The sequence below is a fragment of the Manis pentadactyla genome, chromosome Y, assembly GCF_030020395.1.
Source record: "Manis pentadactyla isolate mManPen7 chromosome Y, mManPen7.hap1, whole genome shotgun sequence".
Taxonomy (NCBI): domain Eukaryota; kingdom Metazoa; phylum Chordata; class Mammalia; order Pholidota; family Manidae; genus Manis; species Manis pentadactyla.
This window is the reverse complement of record NC_080039.1, coordinates 2222129-2237347: the sequence shown is the minus strand read 5'-3', so window position 1 is coordinate 2237347 and position 15219 is coordinate 2222129. Positions and strand designations below refer to the sequence as shown.

The 15219-nt window shown below is 35.1% G+C and overlaps 1 pseudogene; it reads left to right on the top strand.

The window, feature by feature from the left end:
- Positions 1-15219, top strand: part of LOC130682181 (putative bifunctional UDP-N-acetylglucosamine transferase and deubiquitinase ALG13) — an 87549-nt pseudogene that overhangs the window by 45165 nt on the left and 27165 nt on the right.

Below are 15219 nucleotides of genomic sequence, written 5' to 3'. Positions count from 1 at the left end.
TGGTCTGTTTGGTATATTTCATATGAATGGAATCATGTATCTTTTGGAATCATACTCCTTTTGCCTCTGGCTTCTTTTAATAAGGTTCCAGTTTCTGCATGTCCATGCTAACACTTGTACTGTTTGTATTTATTGTAGCCATCCTAGTGGGTGTGTAGTGATGTTTCATTGTGGCTTTAATTTGAATTTTCTTACTGACCAAAGTTGAATATATTTTTACATGCTTATTAGCCACTCCTGTATCTTTGGTAAAATGTGTGGTAAAAGTGCCCATTTTAAAATTTGTTATTGTTGACCTTTGAGAGTTCCTTATATATTTTGGCACAAACTTTTTTTTTTGTCAGATAGGTGATATACAAATGTTTTCTTCCAGATGGGCTTGTATTTTCATTCTAACAATGTAATTTGCAGAGCAGTTTTTAATTTTGACAAAGTCCAATCAATTTTTTATTACATTGTATTGAAGAAATCTGCCTAACTCAAGGTCCACAAGATTTTCTCCTATGCTTGTGTTTAAAAGTTTCAAAGTTCTACAGTTAGTTCTTTGAGCCATGTGGAGTTAATTATTGTACAGGATGTGAAGTGCAGGTGGAAGATCATTTTTTCTTTTGCATATAGATGTCAATTATTCTAGCACATTTGATGAAACTACTATCATCTCTTATTGAACTGCTCTTGCACCTTTGTTAAAAATAAATTGACAGTATTTGTGTGGGTCTCTTTGTGCTTTCTCTGTTTTCCTCTCTTTTTTGCCTGCTTGTCTTTTTCTTCTCTTTGTTCCCTTCCTATTGGACTCTCTCTCCCTCTCCCAGTTTTCCCTATTATCTTCCTCAAGGTGAACTATATTGATTAATATTAATTGAAATTTTATATATACAGCTATAAATATGCAGAATTGTATTTTTTCTCTTCAGGTAAAAAAAATGCCAGAAATGATTAACTTTTTATTATAACCCTTAGTTTTTCTCAGGGAATTTGTGGCCTTAAAGAAAGATGGTGGTCCCTCTTCCCAAACGATGTTTCAGAACTTTCGCAAAAAGAGTTATTTCCCCAGTGTTACAGTTCCTTTAAAAAAGAAATTAGTTATGGTAATTTCAAATTGGTATGCTGAAGGGAGTCAAGAATTCACTCTTTTTTCTAAAATGCCTGTAGTTCATCCCTTAATTATAAGGTTGATTACTGACACTTCTCCCCTAGGCAGCAGTAATGATTACTACTGGATCCACAGATATGAGAAAAAGTTTTTAGAAAGCAGCTTAATTTTGTAACTTCTCCAAAGCCAGCTTTGATCTATATTTTTTAACACTTAAACCAATAAAGGAATTAGAATTTTGTATTTAAATAAAAACGAGAGACTTGACAATGAAATCAAGTAATACAAGTGACCAGTCCTGATTTTGAACCCTACAAAGCATAGTCATGTTTTATTTTGGTTTTCTCAGAATCTAATTTTTCCAAAAAGTGCCCTGATACATTGAAACACGTCTCTTACGTAGTTTCTTAGAAAGTTTGTGGGCAAGATGTTTCTTTCATGCTGCTTCAGTTGAAGTTTCCATTGTTTCCATTTGTTTGGAAACACCCTTTTTTGTATTTACTCTTTTTGTTAATGGTATACAATAGTTTGGAGATAGTAGTTCAGAATTCTATCAGCATTTCCTTGCATAATTAAGGAATTTAGTTTCTGTGATGCTAGCAGAGGGTTATTATTAACTGGGAGAATGAAATGAGATTATATAAACCCATACCTGAAATCTCCAGCTGCTTGCTTTTGGCACTTTGCCTGAACTGTGATTTCTGCCCCTTCAGGTTAAGAGAGCCTTTCCCCCAACCACAGTCAGTTTCTCTGTTTTTTAAGATGTTCTTAATATTAAAGCTTACTAGTTCATTAGTTTCAGATTTTTTTTCTCATCTCCATGAAACTCTGGATAGAGCAGGGAACGTGGCAGAGACTCTTGTGGAAAATTTGGACAGAGATATTAAAGCAATGTAATGTGGGCCAGGCTGTGTCATAACACACCTGAGCCTTATTGCAGACCTTTTCTGTCTCCTGCAGCAGTTGTCTTGAGTTAAGAAGCAAACTCGGCTTCTTTTTGGTCCACGCTCAGCTGTTTATGCATATTTCTCAACCTTGGGCTGATTGGATTAATTCTGCCCTTCCCCAAAAAGGTAGCTCTGCAAGTACCTTCCCCCTCCCACATCTTCTCAAGTCTAATTCTCTATACCTAGGAGCTTTGGCTTTTCCTCTTCTTTTCACAGGGTGGGGACTTGTCCTGGGAAAGCCAGCCCTTTGCTTCTCCTGCTCCTGAGAAATGCCAAGATTCTACAGTGCTGACTCCCAACTGCCTTCTCATACCTAGACTTTGGGCTGCTTTCCAGATACCTGCATAAACAAGCCCTTGTCACTGCTACCCATTCCTACCTGCACCCTTTTTCCTCTTTGCCACCCTGTTCCTTTATCCTTCCCTCCCACCTCCACCCTCTCGTGCACAATGTATAAAGAATGGGAAAAGTACTACGGCCAGAAGTCTCTGAGAGAGGCATCAACGGATGAATATTTAGGCAGCTTAGGGCTGTTTCGGAAGCTGACTGCCAAGGATGCCTCTTGCCTCTTTCGGGCTATTTCGGAGCAGGTAAAAGGAAAACAAATGTGTCTTCCCTGTACTGAGTTTTCAGAGTTTGAGACATGGCATGGTACTGTAGCTAGAAGACCTGTAACCCACCAAAACAAAACTCCCTTAACCCTTCCCTAGTAAAAACATCAGGTCTATAAGCCAGTTATTACCTTGCTGTGTGCCTTTACTTGTTAGTCCAAATCTATTGCTTCCTTTTGCTATCTTAACTTTTCTAAGTGCCACTTTGGAATGTAAGGAAGGTAATGGGGTTAAACAGTATTTTGAAGTGTATCTTGATCCTTTTCAGCAGCGTTCCACTTCTTTGAAATTTTATGCCTAAGGAAAAATTTATAGGCTGTTCCCCAACAGACTAGAAAAGCAGGGGGGGGGCATTGACAGAATCATATCCCCTCATTGTCACTAAAGGAATCACAAATTTTAGTGAGGACTTAATTTCCTAATTTCCTACATATGTTCTGATTAAGGGATAATGAAGTGTCCAGTTCATAGTCTTAATTTAGAAGCTTCTGTGCCAAATTACTGCTGACAGTGAGCTGGTCTTTCTCTTTTTTTAGTTGTTTTTCAGCCAGGTCCATCATTTGGAAATCAGGAAGGCTTGTGTTTCCTATATGAGAGAAAATCCACAACCTTTTGAGTCTGTAAGTAGAATACATACCTGAGCGAGAGCTGTGGATAGAGTACATAGCATGTGGGAAATGAATTTTGAGCTTCTATGTATGAAAATTGTATCATTCTCTCAATAGCAAATATTAATTTCCAGCTGGCTTCCTTCCCCCTGGCTAGCCATGCTTCTGGACCTCCTTCTGTAATTAGACTGTTTTGTACTCCAGTTAAAAATTGAGAAGAAACAGTTAATCTGTATACTTCCAACTACTTTCTCCCCCACACCAAAAATTCCCCAAAAGTTAACATTTTGACTGCTGTTTTTTATTATCCATACCACTGTTTTCTTGCACAATTAATCATAGTTCACAAAGGTTTGGCTATGTAAGTGTATATTTAAAAATATGTGCAAATACAAATCTCCTCTGCTTTAATTCTGTGCACAATGCTCTTCAGCCAGCCAACTTAATCTTATAAAACTTAATTGTAAGGAAACAAATTAGGAAACCTATTTTCATGTGACAAATTGGTAATTGAAGCACTGTAACTAATGATTGACTTTAAAACAACTTAGAAGACATCTTTGAGTATGTTGAAGCATTTGAATTCTTGGAACAAAATAAGGTTTTATCAAGGCGTTTTTTGAATTGTGTCTTTTGTGTGGCTGTTGGGTGTTGTGTGTTCTTTTTTTTAATGTATTTAGTTTTTCCAGTACTGTATGTTTTCTTCTGATTATATTTTGGGTATTTGCCTGCTGTTCGAGGTTTACTCTAAATTTTCTCAACAGGTTTTGGTGAATTTTAACACTACGTAAAGGCTTTTATACTTTAAAGCTTATTACCTTGAAATTAATTACAGTCTTCACCCCACCTGGGGAAGGATTATTTGTGAAATTACTTTAAATGCAAGATGATGGTGTAAAGCAGTGCATCTCAAGTACTTTTGTGCCTACAAATCACCTGGGGATTTTGTTATCATACAGATTCTGATTCAGTAGGTCTGAGCAGGGCCCGTAATTTCTGCATAGTTAAACTCCCAAGTGATGTTTGCTGTTGTTTGTGCATGGCATTTTGAGTAACAGAGGTGTGTAAAATTTTAAAACTATGAGGATGAATCTCCAAATAATTATGCCAAGTGCAAGAAGCCAGAACCACCCTCCCACCAAAGTACATACCATACAATTTCCTTTATATAAAACTCTAGAAAATGCAAACCAATCTATTGTGACAGAAAGCAGATCAGTGATTGCTTGTGGGTCGGTGGGGCTAAGGAGGGGCACAAGGAGACTTGATATTCACTATCAAGATAATCATGGTGGTTTCATGACTGCGTACATATGTCAAAACTTAACTGCATTTAAATATTTGCAGTTTATATGTCAGTTGTACTTCAAAAAGTTGTTAAAAGGGTTTGAGGAAAAATTAAAATTTGATTTCACATCTTGTGATATATTTTCATGGAACTAGTCATATAGTCCTTGAATTTTTATTTTTATTTAGGTACTTTACATACAGTAAAATTGGCCATTTTAAGTTGAGTGTTACTAGTTTTGGCAATAATATGCAGTCACATAACTGCCACTGTAATCAAGATACCGAACAATTCCATCACCCCAGAAAGTTGCCTTGTGCCCTGGGATTTTTTGAAATAAATTTCCTTTAAGATTCCTCAGTTTAACTTGGTAAATGCATGTCTCCTGTCAAGTATGAAATTATTCTAATTATTGGGCTTGCTTGATTCATGAAAATTGTCAGGTCACTTAAATAGGAATTTCAAAACTAAAAGGCATACTAGTGGATGAAATGCACAGGTAGGTGAATAAGCCAGGATCAGTTCCGAAGATAATTGTATAGTCCATCTTTTCTCCACTCAAAACTTTGTGTATGTGCAAATCTTCTTGAGATGCTGTGCAAAGTCGTAATTTAATACTGAGATTGTTGATTTGAACAAAAATCCACTGGGGGATAATATTGCAGAATATAATCAGATTTCGGTAATAATATGTAATTGGTTAAGTCAAGATTTTTTTTATTTTTGAAGTACGTAGAGGGCTCTTTTGAGAAATACCTGGAACGGTTGGGAGATCCCAAGGTAAGATCAAATATGGGGGTTTACACTTTTCAGAGTATTTGGAATAGTAACCTAAATACTCATTTCAGCTGTGTCACTTTAGCTAGACTCAAGCTGTTTTCTTAAGTAGCTAGCTGATTTGAATCAAATAGTTCTTGCAAAAGTTTGGAGGCTGGCTACAGACCTATTGTTTTGTGTCAAATAATGAGAATTCTGTGTTAAGAATTTTATCATCCATAGACTAGTAAAAGAGTACACACTGGGAACAGGACAAGCCTAAGCCTTTTCACTCTAATCGGGGAGGGGGAATGGTAATGAATGTTACTAGGAGGTTGTTACTTAGAACTCTTCTGATTTGTAGTTATCTTTTTTGTGTGGGAGTAAGATCCATAAACACATTTATTTAAAAATAATGTATGTGATTAGTTCCATAGTTGTGGACTTAAAACACTTGTACTAAATACCCTGCTTACTTCATATTCTTACACTAATTCCATTTTTATTGTGCCTTTTAAATCTTCCATATTAATTGTCCTTGTTAATAACTAACTAAGGTTGTCTTTAGGTCTATTTTTTTCAGACTAAGTTTATGTTAATGATTAACTATCACAATATCCCAAGCATCAAAGCAAGTTATAGAAGTTCTTCATCTAAAGTAGTGCTAAGTATCTAAAAAAACAATTGTTAAACTTGGAAAAACTACCTGCTAGCTGCAGAACATTTTTAAAACTTTATGCACTATTTATGTTTAGGAAAGTGCTGGCCAGCTGGAAATAAGGGCTCTTTCTCTAATTTATAAGTAAGTTGAACCTCCTTTTTTTCCAAAAGAGAAAGTGTGTGTATGTGTGTGTAAGATTTCTATTAAAGTCCCCTTAGTATTGGGAAAATTTGAGATTTGATGTATCAATATATAGAATGAAGAGACTAAGGAAAGTCAGTTGGTACAATTTTGGGGTGGAGAACCTCTAGAATTTGTGTACATTTGAAGGGAAGAATAAAGGATTTTAAGAACTGCTGGTATTATAAAATCAGAATATTTATCTTAGAGTTTTTATGTGTTTAACTTTGTGCCTCTTTTGCTTGCATCCTTAATGGAACAGTATCACTTCTAAAATAAATTGGATCTTAAGGACAAAAACATTAGATATTACAATGATGGTATGTGGTTCTTCAAAGAATTACAATACATAAGTGTACAGTGTATCTGGTATTAAAATTTCATAGGGAAATTAAGAAAAGCCTAAAAAGGCTTTTTAGGGAGGTGATAATGGGAAATTTGAGAAACACTGCCCTACTGCTTTTGCAAGTTCTATTTTGGTCTTTAGAACTGTAAAAGCATTTTTGAAAGCTGTGCGATTTTGAAAAATAGCTACATAATGTAGGTTAGAGGTGTGGAAATCTTGTTCATTTGAGAAGTTTAATCTGTTTTGACTCCTTAAAAATTTTTAAGATGGTGAGATGGCATAAACTTTGGTAGGGTTAGAACCCTCTTCTGGGGAGTTAGTTGTTCAAGTCAGTATTTTGCAATCTTCTCCTTTCTTAGTTAAGTCCAGCAATAAGTAGTATTGAAGAGGCATTGGGCAGGCTGATGTCAGTTGTTGGCTTTTAACTCACTGGCACCCGGCTTGTAAATTGGCTTGCTTCTGTTTTTGTGTGACCCTCAGGCTAAGAATGCTTTAAAAATTTCTTTAAATGGTTAAGAAATCAGAAGACTATTTCATGGCATGTTAAAATTACATGAAATTCAAATTTCAGTCTGCATAAAAATAGTTTTATTGGGACACAGTTATCTGCGTTTTTGCATTGTCTCTGGCTGCTTTCAGAGCTACAATGTCAAAGTTAAACCATATGGCATGCAAAAACTGAAATGCTTAGTGTCTGGTGTTTACCAAGAAAAAATTTGTCGACCCCTACCTTAAATAAATGGGAGCCCCCAAAACTCAAAAACCTACATACACTTGTTAATCTATCTTTGCTCTTTCTCCCATGTTAAGATACATATATTAAGCAATCCACTGGACTTGACCTACCTTAATTTAGCATTCTTTAGTCTTTTAAACATTTGGATTATTTTATATAAATGAAATATGCAGTTTAAAAGCACAAATACTTGTTCTTACAAGTTTCTCATTTATATACTAAGTTACCTGTTCTCACCCACCATTGTTTTCTATTCATGTAGACGGGATTTCATTATTTATCGCTATCCCAGAAAACCTCCAATTTATGTCACAGATAACGGCTATGAAGACAAGGTAAGAAGATGAGTGAGCGTTTACTAAAATAAACTGAATGATACTGCTGGCTTACCAGGGCATAGGAAATCCTTTTTTTTTTTTTTTACCTAATTAATGGAAAAAATAAGCATAGTCTAAATGAGAATTTTCTCTGCTACCAGCCTTTTCCTCTCCAGTCAGTCCTCCAACCTTAGTATACCATGCTTCCAGATAGTTTTCCTTTGTATCTCAAATGTCAATTCTTTTGAAACTTTCCCAGCTCCCCTGGAGTTATTTCCTCCCTTTGATTTCCTCTAACATGACCTGAAGTAATTACAATATTTATCACATTGTATTGTTTTCATTTCTACGTTCTCATTAGTCTGAAGAGTGTGCTACTACTGACCAGTAGGTTGCTTGGAAAATAGTAGGTTGTTTTGTTGGCTGAGAACTCTCAACAGGTAAACAAATTGTTCTTCAGCATACAATTTTTATTTCAAGAATATTTTAAGAAAAGCCTTTTATCCTGATTACAGATTTTAAGAAAAGCCTTTTATCCAGATTATTTGATTAGTAAATATAGACTGCACAGTATTTGAGTTTTGTAAGTTGTTTCGTTCCATGGAGCAAAATTCAGGCAACATTTTTATTATGGTGAGAGAAGACTGGACACTGAGAGAACTGTTAAGATGTTTAAGTAACCTAGATAAAAGATGTGAACTACACAATTGGCATTAGGAATAGGGGAAGACCAAGTGGGCTGCAAGAGATAATTTGGAAAATAAGTATAAATTGGGGCGCATTGTTTTACTAATGGTACTTCCATCTGTTTTACTCAGCAAACATTAATCCTCTGTAGTGTACCATACACTTTACTGGGCTTTGGGGATACCAAAGTAAATACAACAAAATCCTTGCCAGGGGTCTTAAGGGGTTATCAAGACAGACATGTAATAGTTAACTACAGCAAAGTAATACATTTTATAAAGAAGTATGTACAAAGAGCATAGGAAAAAAAGCCCTTCACTCTTCTTGAGTTTAGAAAGTTTCATGGTGGTAGTGACATTTATGGGGAATACCAAAAAATGAGTCCAACAAGTATGAAGGCAATCTATTTAGAGGAAACATATGCAAAGGGATGGAAGCAAGAGATCCTTTGGGACTCAAATAATTGGGTGGGGAGAGGACAATGCCGAAAAGACAGGCTAGAGTTACATGAGGGGTGTTAGAGAAGAATTTGGCTTTTTATTGTACAGAAGAGTCAATTGAAGTTTTCTTCTACTATTTTATTATTGAGCTTTTAAAACATACAGAAAACCTAAAAGTATTTTACCGTGAGCATCCATATACTCACCACCTAGTCCGCTGTCAGTATTTGGTGTCCTTGTTTTATCGTATATCTATCCCATCTCTGTTTACCAATCCATCTTAATTTTTGGTGTCTGAAATGTACTTTGAAATACATCAGTACAGGTGCCCTTGAACAGTTTTTAAACAAAGGTGTGACATAGTCTGAATTGTTTGAAGAAGAGGAGTGTTAGCTTTTTTATTTTAGCAATTTTACACAGCATTGCCTGAGGAGATATAGACATTTAGATCTTTATTAGGATGCTTTAGACCTGCAATTCATTTTTTTCCTGGACATATTATTCTGAAAGTTTTCATATAGAGAAAAGTTTTGAAAGAGTTGAGTAGTGAATATCCATATACCCAGCCCTTAATTCCTACAGTTACACAGCTCCATTTTCAAATGAGTCCTATACATCTTAGAGATATTATTGAACTAATTAAGGGGAAAGCATCATACATTGGGAGCCATGATACTACAAAAATGCAAGGTCTTTTGAGTATGCAGCCATGAGAATAACATGTATAAATCTCATCCTTGAGCTGATGAGACTCTTATTAGCTTATAGAGAGAGAGCTAATACTTATCAGCATTTGTGTATTTACATGCAAAGGATTGTGTATATATGTCTAATTTGGGAGTGTATAAGTGTGTTTGTTCATACTGAAACTTAAGAATGGAAAAGCCAGGTGGCAGCAGAGTATTTTTGTTAGGTGACACCTTGATTTGCCTTAAACTTGTATTGTATCTCATTTTAGGCTCTTAAGATTTGTATTTGAATTGTTTGGGTTTTCAAAAATGACTATCAGAGACAGTGAGCATTATCAGTGAGCCTTCCATAAAATATATTCTAGAGCAAATTCTCAAATAAATGCCTAATGGTCACCTTGGTTCCTTTCATCGTCTATATTGACTTAACTCTGTATTTTACATAGCTATCCAGTATCAGAGAAAATGCTACTGGAAACTAGCCATCTTCACTCAGCCTATTGGTCTATCTAGAAAGAATAGAAATAAATTAATATATTAAAAACGAAATAAAACTTAAACCTGGGCATGTAGAGTAAAAAAATCAAGTCCCCGTTCATGCTCTTAAATCTCATGCTTTAAACTAGTTTGGGTGGGTATCCCTCTGTATCGTTCTCTTTCTTTGCATTTATTTTCTAAATGTAGATGGACTCAACTTAACATTCTGTTACTTGTTCTTTTCAAATATCTGTCCTCATCAATAATGCAGATCTACTTCATTTTTTCACTACTTTTTTGACATTACATCCCACCCGCCTACCCCCAACAGACAGACCACCCACAAGTTTATATGAACGAATTATTTTATGTTGGGATACCACCAAGAACATGAAAGCCATCGTGCCTAGTTTTGCCTCTTCTGTCAAAATTGAACTCATTGCTACTTGAATAGAGAAATTGTACAGTCATCTTTCTTCTTTACTGCTTGTTCGTCAGTTTTGGAACTGGCAACGTTTTTATTATGTTTTATTAGTTTATTATGTTTAGTTTTATTGTAACTACTCCCTAACAACTACTCTCAGTTATTAACCTTTCTTAGTTTGAGTTCCCAGTTCTAGTCCAAAATACAGAGGCTTCTCTGCTCAAATCTGCTTACTGTTCCTTGTGGATTAAAAAACTCCTCTTAAATGTAAATACCCCTTGGGGTGGGTAAAACTTAAAAAGTTAAACTTTTCTGTGAGTAACTTTAGCTTGACACTTGCCCTCAGTTCTCTGAATTGGATTATAACTGTTGGGATTAAAGTTGTGATCGCAAACAAAAGGCTAGGGAAGAAAAAAAATCTAGAATCAGAGAATTTGATTATTGGGAGAAGTTTGCCCAGGGTAGTGTAAGAAGGTAGAAAAAAAAGTAAAAAATAAAAATAATAAAATAATAAAAGAGTGAAAAATTAAAAAGATAATTTTCTGCCAAGGAACTTTGGTGGCAACGTTTTCCCAGAGAATCACCTTTGGTACTTCAGGTTGCTGATAACCAGAGATATCTTCAAATTAGGCTAAATCACTAAGGATTACATCTCTTACACAAGACACAGGGTTTTGAACAAAAATTCAAAAAGGTTTTGGAGCAGTTTATAAACATATTTCCTCACATGGAACTAGGGAGCATTTGTACTGAAATAATTTGGTTAGGGAAAATGGCCTTTGAATTGGTGTTCCAGAAAACTAGGAGACAAAGGAAGCAACTAAGAAATTAACTCATTCTTTAGCCATCTCAGTGCCTTAATTCATTAAGGAATTCTCTTTAGTAGTATTGATAGCTTGGTATATTGCTATTTGGTACAGTGGAAAACATATTTAATAAAATTGAAGTCCCTTCCCAATACAGTGGAAAACATATTTAATAAAATTGAAGTCCCTTCCCAATTCCCCATACTCTGGGTTTAGGGTATTTGAGTATTTGACCTAATTTTTCCAGTCATTTTTAGAAGTTAAGCTAAGTCTTTTAACTTCTGGTAGGCTTTCTGTTTTATTTACCCAATTTGTAGAGGTTTCCATGTTTTGCAAATCTGTACATCAATACTTGTTTCTTGTATTTACAAGAATGTGATCAAGGCTTACAGTGAAGTCTGAGCAGGGCTTTCAGTTTTAACCTCAGCATTTAAAAGTCACTGTCAAGAAAATCTCTGAGGTATAGCTTGCGTTTATCTATGTGTAAATTTTAAAAATCACTTTTATTCAGTTTTATTGAGATACAATTGGCACATTATGCTGGATGAAATAAGAGACAAACACTGTATGATATCACTCATATGTATAATTTAGAAATCACTGTTTTTAAAAAGCAGTTTCTGTTTAGCAACTTAATTTCAAGTAGTTCATGGTTGTAAGATGTGTAACATTCACTTAATTGTTCTGTGTGTGGTTTTTTCTTCAGTTTCTACTCTGCTTTTCAAGTAATGGGCATTATGATTCAGTATACTCAAAACAGTTTCAGTCAAGTGCTGCTGTTTGTCAAGGTACTTGAAGACTTTATAAATGTTTTGGTGTGATTTCAGGTGATTTGTTGGCCATCTTTAAATTGAAGGACCCACCATGAATAGCTCTTTTAAAACCCTGTTGATACCTATTGAATTTGTATACTGGTTAATAGCTGTTTACATTGTTATAAAACCACCTTATTTTGATAATTTGCATTTTGGTCATTTCTTCCTTTAGCTATATTGTATGAAATTCTCTATAAAGATGTGTTTGTTGTGGATGAAGAAGAGTTGAAGACTGCAGTTCAGTTGTTTCGAAGTAGTTCCAAAAAGAACAGAAACAATGTGACTGGCAGTGAGGATGACCTTATTGACTACAAGAGTTCAACTCAGGATAGGTAATAAAGGGAAAGGGGAAGTCAATCACAAGATCATTAATATTCATGTTTCTATGCATCATCATTTGAAAGTGGAAGGGACCTGGAAGCTTATGCCTTATACAACACATATGAATGTAGGTATATGTGTATTTATAAGGATATACATTTTTTTAATGGGGAAAGAGAAGTTTTACCAAAAAGATAGCCTGTACTGTGAGTTGCTCAGGCTTTGGGGGGTTTGGTGCAAGTTGGAATCTAGTTTTTTTATTGCTAGAAGAAACTTTAGAACTATCAAATCCCATGATTCTCAAACTTCAGTTGTATACAAATTGTTTAGGGTGCTTGTTAGAAAGGCAGATTCTGGGGCCTACCTTCACAAAATTTGATGTCAGAGTGAAGAATCTGCTTCTTTAACAAGTACACCCAAGTATTCAGATGTAGGTAAACTGTGGACCACATATTGACAAAAAACTGATTCAGAACCAGCCCCATCGTTCTTTAGAAGGTAACTGAGGTTCAGAGTGGTTACTTGACACACATCCATCTAGTAAAGAATCTCTCAGGCTAAGACAAGTTTTAGAATCTTTTGAATATCTGCTTTTGGTACCCCTAAGTATGTAGATTGTGGCAGCTATTAAACAGATTTAGTCAAAAACTTACATTTAAAATTGTAGTTTTATATTCTTGATTCCTAGTTCTGTCTGGAAATTCAGATAGGTTTGGCTCCAGTAAGGTATCACATTGTCTTTTTGTCATACGGTTGTATTTCTTGGATGTTTAATGCTTGCGATTATTTTCTTTTTTTGGTAGAAGAGGGTTTTCTTGGGTGTTTTTTTTTTTAAAGCTTATATGGGAATGCAGGAGGTAGCTGTCATATATCAGGGTAAAAGTTTCTTTTCACTGATTTTGTCTTAAGGGCTTCAGGCTTACAGAAACTACAGTAGTAGGAAGTCAAGGTATATTAGTTATCTATTGCATAGCAATATTACCACAAACTCAGCAGCTTAGAATAACACACTTATCTCTCAATTTATGTGGGTTAGGAGTCTGGGTATAGCTTAGCTGGGTTTTCTGCTTAGGGTCTCACTCTAGTATGCAATGAGGATGTTAGTATTGAGTTCTTACCTGGAGTTTTGACTGGGGAAGGATCCACTTCCCTACTCACATGGTTCTTGGCAGCATTCCGTTCCTTTCAGCTGTAGGACTAAGATTTTTTTTCTGGCTGTCAGCTAGAGGTAACCCTCAGCTCTTTACTACATGGGGCTGGAGAACATGGCTACTTGTTTTCTTAGAGTCATAGAGCTACCAGCAACATAGTCATTACATTCTTATGTTAATGTAATGATACACATCCTATTGGTTAGAAGCAAACTTAGGGAGAGGGGAATCACAGAAGGGCATGATTATAGGGGCCATCTTTAGAGTGTTTCCCCACAGGAGGTATGAAATATAGGAGGTAATCTTCTGAGTATACTTTCAGAAAGGAAGCATAAAGGTAAATGTTGGGGTGAAAAAGTATTTGCCTCATTTTTAGAACTGAGCTACTTTAACCGCTAGGTGGTGCTACAGATGTCAGGCTTAAGACTTCTTAGCTTCTGCATTTATATAAAGCTCTTTGTTCTAAATCTTTTTAATTAGGACTGAAGAGTTAGGTGCCTGCTGTGATGCTGAAAATATACCAGAGGAGTACAGTGAAGGAACAGATGAAGCAAAGGTTTGAGATTTTCTAGGGCAAAGAAATTTCATATTCTTGGCATATGGCATCATAACTTAACTCGTTAAGGTCAAATTAAGTGCATTCTAGTTAAATGGGGTGGTGGAAGAGTTGATGTTTTCCTTTGTGGAAGTCTTAATCTGAAAATGTAAAATACATGCTTAATGTTCTCTCTATTTCTATTCTTCAGGAATTGTAGATTTTTTTTTCAAAGTAAACCAAACCCTTGATAAATTTCAGCTCATTTCAAGTTATATTACAAACCCAATAGATAATTAGTTTGTAATCAGTCTTCTGATGCTAAGGTTTCTTTTTGTCATTAAAAATATAATAACCCTGTTCTGCAAAGAAAATAGTTGATAACCATGGTTGAAGAAACAGGAGAAATGTTACCATCTGTATAGGCATAAAATCAAGCAAACCTTCCATTTGTAGGACATTATTACAGTAATCACTGTGCATACTTCAAGTGCTGATAATTTGCAGAAAGAATTGAACATAGTGAAATTCTCAGAAGTAGAAGAGTAGAAGAAGGTAATTCCTTTGGAAATCATAACAAATTTTGACGAAAGCAAATTTTTCAGATTTTTTCCCAGTGATTTTAGGATATAGAAACACTTGCACCTCTGTGTGCATATCAAGATGAGACTAGTTGAATATTTGTGACTGAATACTTAATGCTGGTCTGTATTGCGTTGATTTATATATATGTCTTGCCTTGAGTTGTTGGCTGCTTTAGACAAAATTTCCCTTCTGCCATCTTTTTAGATCATTTGCATAATTGCTGCTTTCGTTTCCTCACCTTTCAGATGCAATAAATAAAATTTATTGTGGCATACATTTATTCTTTTAATAAAAAAGGTATGGAAGCCATATGTACATAATTTTAAAAAAAAAAGAAAAGGAAGGAAAAGAACCTAATTCTTCCTTCTTCATAGAAGGAAGACTTAAGCTAAGGATGGGGAGTTTGTAGCATGATTATTTTTATTTTAGTCTCCAGGAAATCAGTCAAAGATGCCCTTCCCCTACAAGGTGCTCAAAGCCCTGGATCCGGAAATCTATCATAATGTAGAATTTGATGTTTGGTTGGACAGCATAAAAGGTAATGACATGTCAACAGAATACTTTTGAATCCTGACAGTTCCAGGAGAATAATTTTTCAGATTGTTTCTAACAAGAGATGTTATTAGATGTCAATGCACTGTTATGTTAAAAAAAAAAACCAGCCTGGTACTTTTTAGCTTAATACATGGTTTAAATCTAAAGAGGAAACAAATAAACTTAGAAGTGAGGATAGATCTTGGAATCTG